The sequence below is a fragment of the Papaver somniferum genome, unplaced genomic scaffold, assembly GCF_003573695.1.
Source record: "Papaver somniferum cultivar HN1 unplaced genomic scaffold, ASM357369v1 unplaced-scaffold_154, whole genome shotgun sequence".
Lineage (NCBI taxonomy): Eukaryota > Viridiplantae > Streptophyta > Magnoliopsida > Ranunculales > Papaveraceae > Papaver > Papaver somniferum.
Genome location: NW_020624820.1, coordinates 5118117 through 5135916, shown reverse-complemented (window position 1 = coordinate 5135916; position 17800 = coordinate 5118117). Strand labels below are relative to the sequence as shown.

At 36.7% G+C, this 17800-nt stretch overlaps 1 protein-coding gene across 1 annotated transcript in view; it reads right to left on the bottom strand.

Moving 5' to 3' along the window:
- LOC113336778 overlaps nucleotides 1-17800 on the bottom strand; it is a 45665-nt gene that overhangs the window by 527 nt on the left and 27338 nt on the right. The gene's annotated exons all lie outside the window — the stretch shown is intronic.

Here is a 17800-nt window from a genome sequence, read left to right as displayed (position 1 = left end):
CAAACTTGTTTTCGAAAGCCAAGTTGAAATAAAAACAAAATAACAAAAAATATTAAAAAAATGACAAAATACTCATATAAAAGTATATGAATGATTATCCATCTAAGAACGATAAGGAATTAGCTAACTAATCAGAGTTACTTTTCAAGAAGTATACTTATTCAATTCTCACACAACTAGGATTTTTGGTGGGTGAGATATCAACCTTGTGATTAATTTGTACAAGTATGAGCATTCAGTTCATTAAATGAACATTGTTTTGTTTAGCCTTCCTTCTTTGGTTATCACTCAGTTCTGAAAAATAAGACATAGCTAGTTCAGCATATTCTTCTGAAGGCTTTCTCTGAGGACTAAATATAGGGCCTCTTGCAATTGGTTCAAGCGGATCAGAATATATGGAAATCCATTTCCTAGATTTAGATTTACCAGAAACATTCTTATAAACACAGGGAATACTTTCATAAGAAATATGAGAGTTTACTCGATTAGAGTGTACCTGTCCCCTGTTAAGACTTCTAGACAGAAATTCATGTTTATAAGATTCTTGGTTTTCGTTGAATATTCGATTCACTGCGGTAGTCGACTGACTATTTGTTCCATTGATAGTGTAAAGAAACAAATTACGAAGTTTATAGATCTGTTTCTTTCTGGCAAAACAATGGATAGCATAGTGATTTCCTTTTCCACATAAGGTATAGGTTCGTGGAGGAGAAGCAACCACAGGCACTTGTTTAACCTTCATACCCACCGGAGAAGATTGTAAGTTATGAAAATTTCTCTTGACGTAATCTTCATCAGGGTAAAATTTCATTTTGTACTGTAACTCATGAGAATTAGTTTGTGCAGAAGAATATTTCCTTAAGGCAAAGTTTTCTTTCTCCAGGGATATACACTGTCCATGGGCTAGAACAAGTGATGCTTCAAGTTTCTCTTTATCAACACGAAGTCTATCAAGATCAGATGAATGCGTCTTGATCAAACATTTTTCTCTAATTGAGCCTTCTTTAATCATCTTTTCAAGATCACAAATCTTTTCGCGCTGTAGATAGGTTTCTTGAAGAAGTTTCTCAACCCTATAATATTATAGAGTGCATGTTCACGATCAATAGACATTTCAAATTCATCAATGATCTTATCATGATCATGTAGATCAACAAACTCAGTGAAATATTTTACAAATCTGATGAGCTCCATTTCAGCCTTTGTCATGATGTACAATGTCTCATTGGAGGAAGAATGACCAACACAAGATGGGACAGTCTTCCTACCTCGGGATCAGAAGAATCATATAATGAGTGATCCTTTGAGGTATTTCCGAGACTCTTGACAAAGTCGACCGCTTTAGGAGGCATTTTGGTATGCGTATGAGATTCTGTCCACATATCAGATTGCTACAAACACATACTTATAAGGTCTTTAATGCGTTTTCCCGCTCTGATACCAATTGAAAAAGCAGGGGTCTAACAACACCACCCAATATTTCACTTAGCAATCTGTATGGACTAACTCCAATATACTTTGCTAGAGAATCAACTAGATAGTCAGACTCAATCCAGACGAAAAGTATATCGAGGAGTTAATATCTCTCTCATGTTTTGATTTACTCGAGCTAATAGAAATCAATGAGTCTTTAATCAAACACAAGGAATAACTTGGAAGGTACCAAAGACCAATATCCAAGGATCGATCAATGAAAATCAACAATCAAAGGTTGGATTATTCGTATTGATGATCTAAACGCACAACCTGTATTATTTCAATTATAAAGATAAAACAATACAATGCGAAAATTGAAATAACACATACACCAGAAGTTTTGTTAACGAGGAAACCGCAAATGCAGAAAAATCCCCGTGACCTAGTTCAGATTGAACACACACTGTATTAAACCACTACAAACATTAGCCTACTACAAACTAACTTAGGACTGGACAATAGTTGAACCCCAATTAGTCTTCCACTAATCCAAGGTACAATTATGCTCATACGCCTCTGATCCCAACAGGATACTGCACACTTGATTCCGTTAGCTGATCTCACCCATAACTAAGAGTTTCTACGATCCAATATCGCAAGCTTTAATAATAAACAAATCCGACTCACACAGACAAGTCTATCAAAGGATCAATATGTCTCCCACAGATAAACCATAAAGGTTTTATTCCTTCTTTTGATAATAATCAAGGTGAACAGGAACCAATTGATAATCTGGTCTTATATTCCCGAAGAACAACCTAATTAATCAATCACCTCACAACAATCTTAATCGTATGGTAGCGACACAAGATGTTGAGGAATCAAAAACGATGAGATGAAATGTTTGTGATTACTAATTATATCTTGCCTATCGGAGAAATCTCACGATCTCAAGCCAATCAATATGATTGTACTCGTACGATAGAAGATGTAAGATCAGATCACACAACTACGATAAACGTAGTATCGGTCCGGCTTCACGATACCAATGAAGTCTTTAAATCGTTTAACCCGGTTTGAGAAAAGAAAACCAGAGGGTTAAATGAGAATCGAATCTGGTATGCAAACTAATATCACAATACTAGATGTATCCTATATATAGTCTTTCGAATCAGGGTTTTTCCTTAGTAACAAAGCAAATAATATCCACCGTCAGATGAAACCTTATTTAGATTCAAGCTAATATTTCTCAACCATTAGATCGAAAACTTAGCTTGTTATACACTCTTGTACTGCACGCTTCTAGGTTTGTTAACCGTACCCAAACGTGTGTATTGTTGGTTTAAACATAGTCAACCAAAAGATTATCCATATGAGCATTTCTTATCAACCATGTTCTTCTTCACCATAACTATTTCAGATGGCTTCAAATGAACTAGTTAGAGAGTTTTTCAATTGCTAGAAGATCTCATGTTCTACACAAGACACAATTGAAGCAAAGACGGTTTGATTAACTTGAATCGGTTCATGAACTTTATAGCCACGGTTTGCAAAAGCATTCCTTAGTCTTTATAAGTTTAAATTCAGAAATCATCTTCAGATATATAACCTTCTTAAGTTCGCATACTAGGTTCGCGGACTTAAGCAATCAGATAGAGTTCACAAACTCCAACAGAAATTCTCGGGATGAGAACTATGCCGGTTCGCGGACTGGGTTCGCGAACTTGGCTCACGCAAGCAGTTTGATAATTCCAGCTGAAATTCTCGGGGTTTGAGTACTTAGGCAGTTCGCGGACTTGGCACTTGCCATCCGATTTCTCTTGATCAACAAAGTTCGCAAACTTTGGTTCAAGAAATATGACTTATGTATAAATGTGTTTCCACAACAATGTTTATGTCCACCTTTGGTTATGTATTCTAAACTCTCATTGCAATCATTAAAACATTCTTAGGGGACGTTATACAGTTGCTACACCATTTCTCGTCAAAGCAATTTTCAAGATGATTGAAACATAACATGACTTTCGTCACTAGGTAAAGATAAACTTGATCGAAAAGAAAAGCTTACCAGCACTTATTTCGAGATATAGATAGGCGAGGTATACTCGGCTTGAAATGCCAAATGTTTATAATCCAAGTATATATATATATCATATGACTTCTTGTCTCAAAGAGTATGTATGAGATAGACTAGATAGACTTTTGAGTGATAGATAAGTCCAAGAATTCACATACCTTTTTGTCGAGAAGCTCCACCGGTTCCTTGAGCAGTTCTTCTTTGTGTATGATGAATCTTCATGAAGTCCTTGAGCTCAACTACACCTTCTATCCTAGTCTAAGACTTAGATATAATAGACTAGAAATCAAGATTTATAGTTTTGTTCACTAACATTGACAAACATTCTTGAGATAACAATGCATGCGAGTTCGACCGAGCAATGCTCTAACAAAGATGTATGAGCACGTCGCAAGTAAGACAACTTTTTGAATTCCTCTCAGAAACTATATTATACTGTGATGCCTTTCAGTTTTAAAAATGTTGGAGCTACCTACCAATGTGCCATGACTATAATTTTCCATGATATGATGCACAAGGAAGTTAAAAATTAAGTAGACGATATAGTGGTCAAATCAAGAACTCGAGAAACCCACACAAAGGTTCTACGACAAGTGTTCGAAAGATTTCGTGAGTAAAAACTAAAAATGAACCCTTTGCAATGTGTTTTTAGCGTCTCTTCGGGCAAGTTTCTAGGATTCCATGTGACTGCTGAGGGAACCAAAGTTGACCAAGCCAAGACCCAATCAATCCTCACGATGCCGTCTCCGGGAACTGTGAAATAACTGCAGAGCGTCATGGGCAAGGTAAACTACATTCGAAGTTTTATACCTGGTTTAGCCCAGGTTATTGCTTCATTCACCCCCTTGCTGAAGAAAGGAGCAAGTTTCGTTTAGACCGTCCTACAACAATAAACCTTTTGGAAGATCCAAGAAATATTGTCATCGCCAGCTGTCATGAAATCCCCCATACAAGGAGGACCATTGTGCCTTTACACTGCTTCCAGCGATGCTGCTGTTGGGGCTCTCCTCGCTCAAGAAGACGATGAAGAAATTGAACATCTTATATACTATTTCAGTCGAACTTTGAGAGATCCTGAACTCAGATATCCCAAGGCTGAAAAACCATGTCTAGCCCTAATTCACTCTTTTCATAAATTTAGGTATTATCTGTTGTCGAACAAAGTGGTGCTGATATCTAAAGCCAACCCTGTCAAATTTTTGCTCTCAAAACTATCCTTGACAGGCAGGCCGGAAAAATGGATCCTCCAAATGTCAGAGCTTGATAACATGCGCTCCCCCAAGGTCTATTAAAGGACAAGAAGTAGCAAACTTACTAGCAGCCTTCCCGGGAGAATGTACCACCACACTGCATGAAGACCTTCTGGGGAATTTCCAGAGATCTCTTTTGTCAAAGAAGAAATGTGGTTACTATATTTCGACGGCTCCGCCACCCCTAGAATAATATTTGAGGAGCGGGTGTAGTTCTAGTGTCTCAAACTGGTGAAGTCTTTTCGCATTCTTTCAAGCTAGACTTTCAGTGCACCAACAATTCATCGGAATATGAAGCTTTTTTCATAGGGTTGTCGCTGGCCAAACGGGCAGGAGCCACGCATCTGGAAATAAGAGGCGACTCTAAATTACTGGTCAACCATTTATTTATTTTTTGTAAGTTTACTAGAGAATTACGATATAAGAGGAAAAACCCGACGATGGCTTACTTCCCATGGACTCTCTATCAGTCCGCATAAAACATAAATTATGTCGTGTATAATGTGTATGTGTACGGACGGATGAACGCTTGCAAGGTGACAAAAAAATTGCAGCATACTTCTTCATTGACTACATGCATATTCAGTGGTTTAACGAATTCACGTAAGTGAAGCGGTTAGAATATGATAGCCCGGGATTCCTAGAACATGAATTCGGTTTTATAGGCTTTTAAAATGTGGTTACTTTAATTAATCAGTTCAGAAAGCTAAGCCTGAATCTTCAATTGTTTGCAAAGAACATCGAATTGTTGTTACTTTCATCGTTCCATTCTTAAAATATCTGTAAACAATTTGTGGGTTTAGTTTACAGTAAACTCCTCCTTCTCCTTCTTCTTCTTCTCCTTCTCCTCCTCCTCCTCCTCTATATATTTGATATACGTGAATGTCCAGAGAGTAGATTTACTTTGTCTGGCAAGATAATCTGTTACTTGTATAATTATTTAGTGTTAAGTTTTGCTACAGGTAATAGTGAAGCATATATGTTTTTCGAGGTATCCAGCATAAATACAGTCGTAATGAGAAATATTTAATTATCTTGGTACATTAAACGAATTGAAATTTGTATAAAAATGAAAGATTATGATGAGTTATATCATTCTTTTGTTATTGTTTTCTTACATTCTTTTCTCTCTTGCTGCAAGAAAACAACATTAAGCTACAACTTTAACTAATTGGCATCGTTTGACATATTTTTCACTTCTTTCTCTACTTTTGTGAAGCAGTGAAGGTGATCATGAATATACTGACGTGGTCATTCACCGTGATACTGGAGGAGCTGAATGTTTGGTCATTGATATTGACTTCGAAAGCCACTTCGAAATAGCTAGAGCAGTTCCATTACGACAGATTAATCATGGTCAATTTTACGTACTAACGCATCATACCTCCTTTTCCAGTGGCGTGGGTGTGTCACATAGTTCAGTATGGTGTGTTGTTTTTCCTTCAATTTAGAGGAGAAAATCTTTGGATCATATTTCTCTAATCACAAGAAAACAACCTTTAATGAGTTGTAAAATCATTCATGTGGGGCCTTGTATCTTCAAGATTCACTTGGATGATTATGAAATTTTATACAATCGGCACTAATGAACATCACTCCAATGTTTTCACGGTTTATGCTTATAAATGGTGCTTCTTTTGTGTCCCCCAAGTGTCTATTTACTATCGTCTTATTTGTGTCTATTTACATTATCTTATCCGGTTACATCTTGAAATTAAAGCTTAGAAATATTTTTTTCTATAGGTTTAAGTAGGTGCAGGATGCATAACTTACGACAAACATTACATATATCTTAACAACAGATAAATCCATAAAAGGCTTCTATATATATATATTTAAAGGAACGGCAATCTTCCAACCATCTTTAATTACTATACAAGATACATGCTCCAACCGATGAAATTCTGGGTATGGTGCTTCTCCATTTGGCCAGTCTAACATCTGAATCAAGCAATATATCTTACTGACGGGTCAGTAGTGGATCTAGTTAGGAATCTATCTAAGTCACGGCTATAAAGAAATGGTCCAGTAGTGTGTTTGCTAAATATAATCGATCCATGGATCTTATAATGGCCGTTGCCTTACAGTACAAGATGTAATCCATGGATCCTGTAAAATAGCTACATGTTATTCATCCATTGATAACAATTAGTTAAGGAATCTTCCCTCCAATTAGTTAAGAAATCTGTTTGTTTGCAAATAGGACAAATACCCCAACTTTTTGGTAACAAATTCCTGAGTGCGGAAGTTCTGCTGATCACCACTGCCGTAGATGGAAGTTCTTTTCTTTATTGGTAAGCTGAAATTAGTTTGTCGTTGATGGATATAGTTTGTAATATGTTTTAAATTAATTCTTTTCGTACTCCCAAATCATGAAACTGTTTTAGCTTGGTTTATTGTATTATCATTTATTTATTTTTTGGGTGTGTGAGGTCCTATGTACATTACTACTTTTAATTTCTATACTGTAAATGCTTTTCAGCTCTTTTTGTACTCAGGTATGAATCGTTTGATTGCCATCCGACAGAAAAGTTCTTCTCACTAGGCATAATATGGAGGTTTATTCGATTTCTCTCATATCCATCCTAACCTTAAAAAAAAAAATTCTCCTTTATCCGAAGACTTATAAATTAGTGGCAGTCGCTCATCTCTTCCATCTATTTTTTTTTTATCTCGCTCATCTAGCCTCAACAGTGGCTTTCTGCAATAGATTTTCTTGATTGGTGCTTGATATGGAGTTTTGATTTTAGTATAGAGGTATTGGTTCTTCTTTTGTTTTCTTATGATTTTTTGTTTTTTTGTTTTTACCGTACAAAGTGCAATGATGTTGATACCTCGAAAGAGATTAAAGTTGATTAAGATGGTCTTATTTTTGCACCAAAAGTAGAATTATGAGAACTAGAAGGTCACCAATCTCTTGGCTTGATCACATTAAGGGTCTCGGTATCTCACATCACATTTTGGATGTCCCATTCTAAAATGGGACAAGCATTTCTACATCAATAGTGGTGGAGATTCTTCTCCATCCTGACGGTTACTCTGCTGAAATGGTGCAAGGTAAATACATTCACCTAGATCTGCCAAAATATCTTACAGAATTTTGGATTACCAGAAACTGCTAAATTATAGAAGCATGATCCATATCTGATGGCATACTTTAAACAAGTTTATATATTTTACTCATATATAAGCAGAGTTTTATATTCCCAATAGAGATTGATTATGGCTTCAGAATTCTCTTTCAAGTTTCCACAATTAGCATCGGAAGGACTAGGAGACCTTACATGTCTCATGAAAATCCTATATTTGACAGAATTATATATGGGGTTGGCATAAACAAGTCATGAGGGTAATTTTTGTTGGAAAATATACTAAGTGATAGGTACAGGGGACACAATACTATAAATGTTATAAGTAAGAAATATCCAAATATATCAAAAGTCATAAACTTGGTCATGTCCTACTGTGACCTTCACAAACACCTTGTAAACCTGTATGTTGATATTAGTTAAATTCATCCCCTATGTTCACCATAAATACAATGAAGTTGTATTTCATTCAATATCCATCTTCATATACATTAATATAAATATAGAAAACACAGTTTCAATGTAATTCAGGCATTCAAATCAGTAACACAATTGAAAAGAAAAATGACGGATAGAATATAGATAGAGATATCAAACACTGGATTGTGTGTTCTATGTACTTAAAAAGATTACGCCCCCACAATGATACCGTATGGTTGATTGGCATTTGTTTCCCATGATACAATAATCAAGACACATCAAACTAAATTATGTAAATACGTAATCTCTTGGACACTCAAAACTTGACACAAAACAGGGAGTTAAAAACTTATATTGAACTGGAAAATCAGAGGAGAATTTATAGGAGAATTGGTGACTGAAAAACAGGGGAAAAGTCTGTTCCAAAGAGGCACCACATTTGGTCCTTTAACAGACTTACATCACTTCCGAAAATACACAACTGGTAGTGTTTAGGAACTGTTTGGGTGGTTAGTATTACTAAACCGTTTTCAACCCTTGGCTTAGTCCCTTCACCTACTTTATATTCATAATGATTAAGGAATTAACTCTTATAATTCCAACAATCCCCACATGAATAAAAATCGTCTATATTAAAAAGAAAGCGAATCAAAAGAAAACGAATCGAAAAGACAAACATTGGGATTACATAATGAAAGCTACAACATCGGTATAGGTGGCTTTTGGCTTTGAACCTTCCCTAGTGAATTTTGTCGAATTTACTAGTCGCCTATTGACCGTTGGTCTTGAACTATTCAACTTTATAATGTAAATTGAGACAACAAAATTCACATTGCTTCTTTCGGGCACCTTTAGTTCTTACGGTTGTGTTCATTTTAGCCCCGAACAATTCCCGGATTCATGAGTGCTTTAGAGAATATAGCCTAAGTATTCTCATAGAAATGGCCACGTTTCTTAATCATATAGGTGATCTCCTATTAAGAGTAACCTGTCTTATTCCACTTATTTCTAAGTATAGGAATGTGGATGGGGAAAAACGGGTCACCGGTTTTTTGGGATGTGAAAAGACGAGCGTGCTTTCGAGACTCCTCAGCCGGGCAAAATGTTAATCCTCACACAGATGCGCCACTGCAAAGGGGGTGCTTAGATTCGGGAAATCAATCTGTAGGACTCCGACCTAAACCAAGAAAACGATTGTTCCAGAATCAATTCAGTCGCAAACAGGGAGATGAGTTGATCTATAGGAAGGAGGCTGAGAATTGTATGAGATCAGTGATGATCAAGGATTGTGGCTTGTTAAAGGTTTCTGCAATATTGATGAATTGCTGAAGTTGAGTTCTGTGAATAAGTTTTATCGAATTGTTGGCGTATGACAATGCTGATGATTGATTGCCTGCTATCCTCGAATTTAGACTTATTTATAATTGCTGAATGATGAACCCACTGATCCCTGTAAGTGTGACGGTTTATTGAGTGAAAGAGTTGGAAAGTGGGAGATCGTGGTAAAGTCAGTTCCACGTCGTGTGGAGACTTGACTGATCGTGCACCCACTACTTTGCTAACTCCTTCAACCGTTTGCACGACTTACACATATTTCTCGTCGTGGATGAATCCACGTGCCGTAGACCGCCAGTCCAAAACCTAAGTGAAATCCCCCCCATTTGTGACGTGATTGATGTCTCACAAATCGTGGAGTCTGCAGCGCAAACTTGTTTTGATTAGTCAATTGTTGACTGATTAGACAATGAGTCTAAGTTTCTTTGAATCAAGCATGAATGGATGTCAGTATTGTTGATTCACTGATGAATTACTGACGAGCGACTGAGCAAATATTGATAAATTCTGCGAATTACTGAATATTGAGGGTTTGACGAGCAACTGAGCAAGTATTGCTCAGTTCGACAAATTACTGATGAATTGCTGAATATTGAGAGCAATTGAGCAAGTATTGCTCGATTCGGCGAATTTTTAACGTGACCCAATAAAATATTAATTAAAATATTGGTGGATTACTGAATATTTTATAATTAATTTAGATGCTGATTGCTGGATCAGCATAAATTTATTAGTGTCTGCTCAGAATGATGGTTTCGTTGAGCGTTTACTCGAAACCCTAATTTTCGATCAATCCTTCATCAATTGGCGAATTGCTGAGGATTGGTCATGAATGAAGAGGGACCGACCACATGGGATGATGAGCGTCCATGTGGTTCCCAGTGCTCGAGTGAATACGCACCAGGGTTCTCAGTTTGAGAGTTGGTGAAAGAATGATGATTAAATGGTGGTTTCATCATTTACTGAAAAATTGCTGGATTCGGCATTATGTGATAAAACCTAAACATGAGCGATGGGGACCGACCAAGAGGGCATGGGACCGGATCTTGGTGGTCACGGGACCAGTTATTGGTCATTTGGAGAATCCCCCAGTTGGTTGGAAAAAGTTCGGGCCCAGTATGAGCAATTGAGCAAATTAGGTCAGAATTATGAAAATATGTGGGACCGGCTTTGTGCAAGCCCTAGGAATGACTCTGGTCGGTCATGAAGGCATGAACTTGTTTCCATGGTGTCCATGTATCCATACTGAGAGTTTCAGTATTTCTGATGCGCGTTCGAGCAAAATCGTGAATTTTCAGAAGAGTTTCATCGACTGAGAATTCTCGATTTTTGTTGGAATGAGCATGTATGCTCTATTCATCAATATTTTGAAAATATTAAAATAAATTTTTTTAATATTTGAAATTGTCGTGAGAGCCTAGCCAGTCGTGTGACCATGTTGGCTTTTGGTTTTTCGTGATTTGAGCAATATTTGAGAAAATATGAAGAAATCATGAATTTTGCTCAAAACCAGGAGTTTCATGAATTGAGGAAAATAATAATTATGAAAGATTAGAGATTTCAAGGTGTGGGACTGACCATGGCTAGGGCATGGCCGGACGGCTAGGTTGTCCGGTCCCACGTACCTTTACCTATTTTATTATTTTTCATGAATCCTTGAAGTTATGGAGAATCCTTGAAGTTATGGAGAATCCATGAATTTTTGTTGAAACGGAGGAGTTTCGTGAGATTAGGGAATAATAATTATAAAAAGCTAAGGATTGTGAGGTGTAGGACCGATCACGGCTCGGGCATGGCCGGCCGGCTGGGTTGCCCGGTTACGCACACCTTTCCTTATTTCATAATATTATTTCGTGAATCCACAAAGTTACAGAAAATTCACGAGTTTTGCAAAAACAAGGAAAGTTTCTAAAAACCAAGGATTTTTCATGAGTTCATGAAATAACAAAAATAAGAAAAATAATGGGAGAGGTATGGACCGACCGTGGCTAGGGCACGGTCGTCTATCCGGCCGGTGGGCCCGCCCTGTGCGCCTTTTATTATTTTATTATTATTTAATGTTTTTCTCCTGTTTTGCGAAGGATTCCTCATTATTTCTGGATGATCGTTCGTGCATCTGGGTGCTCAGTCGTGCATCATTGTCGAGTACACTTGCACCATTTTTGTGGGGCTTACTCAGTGATGGTCCAGTTGCCCAGTTGTTGAGTATTTATTACTAATTTATGAAATTCAGTGGAGAATGATTCATGAAACTGAGTAATAATATGAGTAGTTATTTATTATCAATCCATAAAATCAACATCAGATTGGACTATGGATTCGGATTAATAAAATGATAATTTCATCACCATCTCATGGAATCGCAGATTTGATTATAAAATCGGAGTAATGAAATGAGCGGTGATATTACCATTCCATGGGATCATCCGTGGATTCTACCATGAAATCGGAGTATTATGTATTACCATTTTATGAGATCAGCCGTGGATTCGATCATGAAATCGGTGTAATATACATTTATCTATTACCATTTCGATCATGAAATAGGAGTAATTCAGTGGTGAATATGACCTAGAATTCAATCTCTTGCGTATAGTCAGTAAATCAGTGAGTGTTGCTAATGTCCCGAAGACGTTTTGCCCTCTCAACATTTCATATATGGAGGACCGCCTGAGTCTATACATGGGTCTCTCTACATAGTCAGGAACAGTGAGTGTCACCGTCCTGAAGACTTTATTGCTCTCAATCTTACGGAGAACCGCCCAATTGTTCTTCTATGTAGAGGCGAATTCCTCTATGTAGTCAGAGAACAGTGAGTGTCACCAGCATCCTGAAGGCGTTAATCTCTCAATCTTACGGAGAACCACCCAATTATGTTATTCTACATAGAGGCTATGATGAAATTCCCGATGTCGAACGCTCCAGAGAGGCCTTTCGAGCGACATATGCATCATACTTCGTAAAACACGAATCGTCACATGGATCCCTGAAGCCGTGTCAGAACATGTAGTATCATGATTTTACGGTTTTAACCTTTGTTGAAAATCCACCATCAACAAGGAATCATTAAAAGCATTGCTTACCCTTCATCATTTGTACAGGAAATACTGTTTGGGTTTATCATAGTAATGAGTAGAAGAAGTTTTTCATCTTCTACAGTGTTTTACTTCGAACTTTACATACCTTTGTTATCTCTTTGAACCAAAATCATGAGATCTCCAATCAACAAGGTAGAGTCTTTTTATGAAAGTTCATGTTACAATAGGCTGAAAGTCATTCCCCTCGATAACTCATTAATCTCTAGAATTTTATTATTTATTATGCGCGGTCTATTGAGGCTATTCTCTAGAGATTTTAGATTCTGTAGCTAATACACATTTGCTTTGAAAAGACTCTTGGAATCCCCTTCCAAGTTCAAGCATCCATCTGCACTACAAGTTATTTTAACAAATTCATTTCTCAAAGCACTGGCACTGAGTGATTTTGTAACACGTCATTTCTGATATTAGGTCGCCCCCCTTATATCCAAGTTACTATATTGTCACTTATGACTTAATTGCTAACACATGAATTTTTGAACTTAAATATCAACGTTGAATTGGGGACCACGGAAAATAATTAGGGGCCTCACCCAATTTATACCCACCCCATAAAAGATAGAGGACTTTCAAAATGTTGATGAAAATACCAATTTATCCTTCTCTAATAACTACCCTAAAAATCTCATTAACCACTAACCTCGGCCCCAATCTTCGTTTCAATCAAAACTTCTTCTCCTCCGCTCCCTCCCTCCCACTGTCTCTCATTCCGTTAACGACTTCAGAGAAAAATAATCTCACCGATTCATCGTCGTAAGTGAACTAAAACCCCCTAATCTAAGTTGGGTTTGCGTTTAATTTGATTTGTTGATTGAAAAAATAGGTTTTTAACTGCAAAATTGCAGTTATAGTTCTAGGGTCGTTAACCACGGTTTTTTATTGCTTAACGATTTTTAATATGCATATTGAATTGATGAAAAATCGTTAACCACTAGGGTGTAGTAGATAACGACCCTAAACCTAGTTTTCTGCCCTAGAATAGTGTCGTCCAGGAATTTCTAAATCGTTAACGATTCTTCTCGATGACCCTTTTTAAATACGGACGACTCTATCTTATGAAGAACCACCTCTCTGTCACAAATAGTGATAGGGTCGTCAATATATTTCTAAATCATTAACGATTCTTTGTTTGACGACCCCTTTATGAAACTAACGACTTTATATGATACAAAATTTGTTCTCTGTTCAAAAAATAGGAAATGGATCGTTAGGGTCGTCAGTATATAGGAATGTCAAATTAATGACCCTAAGAGTAACATCTTCAGAGAGTAAAAAGTTTTAGAGGTTGGGTTCTAAACATATTAAGTTAACGACTATGTGTGACCTAACTAGCTGGAGTCGTCAATTATATCACACTTGGTTGACGATTTTTCATAACCTGCAAAAGTTGCAGGTTTGAGTTGTCAAAGGTTGTGTCAAGTAATTGACGACTTCTTAGAGTCGTTGGTTTATTACCCTCTCGACTTAACGACCCTCACTCTGAGTAGTTGCATAGTGTACATGAATCGACCACTTGGAGCATCATTCATACAATTTGAAGAGTATAGGAAGTTTACCTGATTGTTTTGAGCTTCGGGTTCTTCATTTTGAGGATTGGTTCCTTCATTTTGAGCAATAGGATTCCTCCACTGGAATCACTCATTTCAAATAACCCTAAATTTCCCCCCCAAAACTCAACTTCTTTCTCTCCACAACACAAAAACACAATTTTTCTTTTATCAAAATTTTATCACTAAATCTGATTTTAATCTAACTAAACTAATTAACAAATAATTAACACTCAATTAATACTAATGATTTGTGATAGTTTAGACATTTTTTACAAAGTGGGATAACGGATAGCTCCCAATTATTATTTCATGACTGTTTTTGTCCTGTAGTTAGGATTCCCCAATTATTTTTCCAGGACCCCCAATTCAACCTTGTTAAAGATGAGTCCTTCACTGTGGAAATTTTCTCCTCTCGCAAAGGTTTATTTCCTGTAAAATGCTCAAAGTCTTTATAATTAAAACTGAGCACCTACAGGACTCCAAAATACTGTAATATCACAGTGATCAACCATCTTTATTTATGGTTGTGTGACTTGTGTCACTTGGTTGACTGTGTCTCCCAATGGACACCATGTTGGATTCAAGTTTAAACTTTTCTTATCATGCCTTTATAACTTCTCGTAGTTATATTTTAGGGATAATCAATCACCTTGCATTTGGGGCTTTCTTTGACTGATTTGGGAATCATTCATCACCGTGCAACAAAGTACAAGATATATGTTTAAATGCACTTTCCCTGAATACTAATTGTTCATACAAAGTACAAGATATATGTTTAAATGCACTTTCCCTGACAACTCAAGATATATTTTAGGGTCTCTCACCATCACTCAGAGGTCCCAGAAGTACCGCTTCTTAAAGTTTCATCCATAGAGATGTCATCTCTGGAAACATCATCTTTGGAAGTATCATCATGGGAGTCTGTAATTCTTGCAAAGTGGTTACTTCAGCACATCTTTCATACAAAGCGCAGGAATCAATAAAACCATGAATCATGGAGTGAAAGTGTTCACAACAACATATACAAAAATGGTAACCATCCAACTCTTACCTATTTACAATTTCACTAGATGTAGTGATTACAATCTCGAGAATTGGTTCGCTCCTTCAAACCTGCAAAGATGAAAAAACTTCATTATTCGAAACCATAACGTGATTTTCATAAAACTGTGAACAATTCACGAAACTTCCATCATGTAAAAAATTCACATTATTTTCACCGTGTGAGCGAATCTAACCGAGTGTACACTCATTGGTTTTGTGCATACACTATCAGATCACAAAATCCATATAAACAATATTTTACCAAAAATTGTTTACTTCTAGCAATTGCTGAAAATCAAAACTTGATTTCATATAAATTTTCACTGTGTGAACATTCACTGGTTTTTCCAAAATTGGACAGACGTTCATTCTATAATTATGAAAACTCTCATACAAAACATTGATTTTACAAAAAATATATCTTTTAATGTGAAACTCACGTAACTTGAAAATATATGTATATATTTTTGCTCCCTCTCACGAGCATCCGTCTTTGAAACGAGAAGTGTATTTTTTTAAAATTTATGAAAGCTCACATATCGAAAATAAAATTTTCCATCAAATCTCATAGATAAAGAATTTTATTGCTAACAGACGCACGTCTATTCAAAAAAAAAAAAAATTTTCTCTCGTACGAGCATCCACCTTTGAAATGAGAGTTTATTCCCTTTTTTGAAATCTCATATATTTAAAAATTAAATTTTGGCTTTCGTGAAAGCGCATAGACAAATTTTTTATCACTATATTTTGTTTGTTTCTTAACAAAAGAACGAACAAACAAACATTTTTTCTTAAAACAAGGATTTCTTTTGGGCTCGGGCCCGAAAATATTAAACCGACCAAAACAGGAGGCCCGACCGTACAAATCAGCAGTGCCTCATCTCACGGGATGACACTCTATCATTCAGGGTCCTTACCTGAACATTTGCATGTACATGACACTATTGGAGCAAATCGAGGATTCGAAAAATAACTTTGTACAACTGAGTTCAACCACTGATCTCGTCGACTGAAAATCACCATTTAATGCTTACCGCGGAACATGACTGTTCCTCACTAAGCATTGGACTTAATGTAGATGGTGGATTTTCAACAAAGGCCAAAACCGTAAAATCATGATACTGCATGTTTCTGACACGGCTTTCAGGCATGTGACGATTCATATTTTATGAGACATGATGAATAAGTCTCTCGAAAAGCCTCCACTAGATGAGCGTTCGATCCATGGCATTTCATCATGCCCTCTATGTAGAATAACATAATTAGACGGTTCTCCGTATGATTGAGAGCATTAACACCTTCAGGACGTCGGTGACACTCACTGTTCCCTGACTATGTAGAGAGACCCTGTATAGACTCAAGTGGTTCTCCATAAGATTAAGAGCATTAACACCTTCAAGTTACCAGCAACACTCGCTACTCTCTGACTATGCACCTTTCAGAATGTGTATGATGGTTTAACTGGCTAATACCCTTTCTGCAATAGATTAATTCTGCCATGACATTCACTACTGAATTCACAGAATATAATCTATTTTTATTGCTCCAATTTCATGATCGAATCCACAGCTTGATCTCATGAATGGCAATAAACAAACTATCTTATCTCATTACTCTGATTTCATGATCGAATCCACGGCTGATCTCATGAAATGGTAATAGATAATTTTATTACTCCGAATTCATGGTCGAATCCACGGATGATCCTATGAATTGATAATAAACAACTACTCATCTTTATTACTCAGCTTAATGAATTATTCTCCACTAAATTTCATAAACTCATAATAAATATTAAACAACTGGGCATCTGGACCATCACTGAGTAAGCCCCATAAAATAGTGCCAGTGTACTTGACAGTGATGCACGACCAAGCACCCTAATGCACAAACGAGCATTGATGGACTCGTCTTCCATAAGGATTCTATGCATGCATATTGATGGACTAATGCCTTTGATGTCAGCAATAGTCCACCCAATGGCCGTTTTGTGCTCTTTCAGAACCCGGAGTAGATGTTCTTCTTGTATGGCAGTGAGATCCTTTGCAATAATCACCGGAAGCTCCTCTTTATCACCCAAGTAAGCATACTTTAAGTGGTCGGGAAGACGCTTCAATTCTAATTTAGGTTCCTGTACAATAGAAGGTAAAGGAACCTCCTTAGTTACGGGTAAAGAAATATAAGAGATATTACCCGTTTTGGTCTCTTGTAATGTTGTTAAAGCACCACACATCTCCATTATCTCTTTGACTAAATCGACGTCCAAATTCGTCTGACGATGAACATCCAAATCAATGCTATTTCGCAACACAACTCCAAGTTCATCTTCAAATCAAACATTTGTTGTGCTAAGGAATCAATAACATCAATAGAAAAAGCGGAGTGCATATGCACATCACTAGGAAAATGAATAGCCTCAAATATGTTGAAGTGAATGATCTCCTTATCAAATTCCATAGTGAGTGTACCATTATCCACATCAATCTTCGTCTTTGCAGTTTTCATAAACGGTCTCCCAAGA